Here is a 2,044-nt window from a genome sequence, read left to right on the forward strand (position 1 = left end):
AGAGAGGCTAGACTGGGGCTAGTGGGGTTTGAGAGGGACCTGCTGGATACACAACCAAAGCGGGCTCACTTTGGGACTCTGGGCAGGTTAGCCTCCCTTTTTGCAATCAAAGCATTCCAACAAAAGCATGGCACATGGGGAAAAGAGGAGACCCAGGGAGCCAGACACAGGGGCAGGAGCTGCAGGGCTACCAGGCTGCATTATGGCCACCCCTAGGGGAGTATGCACCTGCTACACCTTGCATAAGGAAATGGAGGCTGTTGGTCTTACAGAAGTCCAGCTACTGGAGTAATTGCTATGAAGAGTTCAACTCCGGCTGTGACGTAACTATAAGCAGGTTACATGCCACCTTTATGTCAAAACTATGCATTCGAAAAGCAGTAGTAGGACTTTCCTTAAATCAAGAACTGGCTTAAGAACTGAGAATACAAAAATAAAAAAAATAAATAAAAACTGGGTGGGTGTTGACCCAAGTGCACTTTAAACTTTCATTGAACAGAAGCTGGTATCAGTCTAAGTCACAAGCGCCCAGGCAGTACAGGTGCTTGCAGTGGTGTAAATATATGAAGGGACTGTAGATGAAGGGGAGAAGCAGCTCTGCTGCACTTCTCTCTCCTGTAGTGGTAGCAGCTTTGCCACATGAATACCATGTTTCTGGCCACAGCAGAGAGTCCAGAATACGCGATTCCCCAAAGACGTTGTACAAGTTGAGTTGGATGTTAATGCTGCTCTGAGCTGTGTAAAAAATCTGGCTTTTATTGCCTGTGGGAATGGAAGGAAGCAGCCTCGACTGGGGGTCAGTGGGAGCCTTGCTGCCAAGCTAGTCATGCTGCGGGGACAGGTGGAGCTTGAGAAGAAGCGTACTGCAGGTGGGGGCAGTTTGCCTGCGCGCTCAGCAGCGCGGATGGCCGCGGAGATTGGAGAGTGAGGGAGGATACACCTCTGCCCTGTTAGCGTAGCCAGGCATCTTGGCCCTCCAGACCATGTGTCAGGTGCACCGTTGTATTACAGTACGTTTGTGCTTCCTCGTGCAGGTGAGATGAGAACGCAGCTGCTGCTATTTTGGGGCTTGGAATATCCTCTCATCTATTTTCTAAATGAGGTGGACAAGAAAACGGAACACGGCCTGTGCTAAATTCAAATCCTAGCATCTGATTTACGAAGCACGTGGCATAACTCCTCCAGTTTGCTCCTCCGAGGGAGCAGAATTTGCTTCTTGGCAAGCACCTCCTGCTGCACCGAGGCAGAGACGGGGCCGTGCGCTCGCTGCGAGTTTCCTCCTTCCTTCCTCCTCGGGACCGGCAGAGGGCAGTAACAGGACAAATGAGGGACCCGACTAATCCGGGGGAACCGTATCCGCCCGGGTGCCTCCAGCCCTCCGATCCAGCGAGGCTGGAAGAAAATGCTGTGTAGTGTGTAATGAAACCAGTGTGGAAGATTAGGAGGGCATGTAAAAAAAAAAAGAGGCTAGTTTTTGCAGGTGCTCCAGTAACATGGTCAGCCTTTATTCTTCAGAGACCGCGGCGCGGAAACGAGTCCCTTCAGAAAACGTGTAGAAAAACAACCTGTCTCCCGTGTCTGGCTTTACGTGTTTCAAATTCATATTATTTTTAGAGCGAAACCCCACAAGCTTCCTAGACATATATCTTCACTCCCATTTCAAGTGCTTCAGAAACGAAACCTCCGTAGGCCCCGCACGCCGCCGGCTGCTCCCTCGGGTTCCGGCCCCAACCGCCGCGGCGCGGCCCTGCTGTGCGGGGCGGCGCGGGCAGGCGTCCGGGCGCTCGGGGGTGCCGGCACCAGCTGCGGCTGCTCGGGGACCAGCCCCGGCTCCCGGCGCCCCGCTCCCAGCCGGCAGGACAGCGGCGTCGGCGGGGAAAAGCGAGCCCTCGGGAGAGGGAAGCGGCGGGTGGGTGTGGAGGCTGCCGGTGCCACCTCCTCGGCCGGGGCAGGGCAGGGGCACGAGGGGAAGGAGGCAGCTCGCCCCCCGGCCCGTTCCCACATGGCCGCGAGCGCGGGGGCGGGCGCGCAGCTCCGTGCTGCG

At 55.6% G+C, this 2,044-nt stretch overlaps 1 protein-coding gene across 1 annotated transcript in view; it reads left to right on the forward strand.

The window, feature by feature from the left end:
• The first annotated feature begins 1,848 nt into the window (after positions 1-1,848).
• Positions 1,849-2,044, forward strand: part of LYPD6 (LY6/PLAUR domain containing 6) — an 88,130-nt gene continuing 87,934 nt past the window's right edge. The window contains exon 1 of the mRNA XM_019554236.1: positions 1,849-1,909. The gene's annotated coding sequence lies outside the window, so the exon portion shown is untranslated. The remainder of the gene's footprint in view (positions 1,910-2,044) is intronic.

Source organism: Crocodylus porosus, unplaced genomic scaffold (assembly GCF_001723895.1).
Source record: "Crocodylus porosus isolate Cpor-Errol unplaced genomic scaffold, CroPor_comp1, whole genome shotgun sequence".
In the NCBI taxonomy this organism is placed as follows: domain Eukaryota; kingdom Metazoa; phylum Chordata; order Crocodylia; family Crocodylidae; genus Crocodylus; species Crocodylus porosus.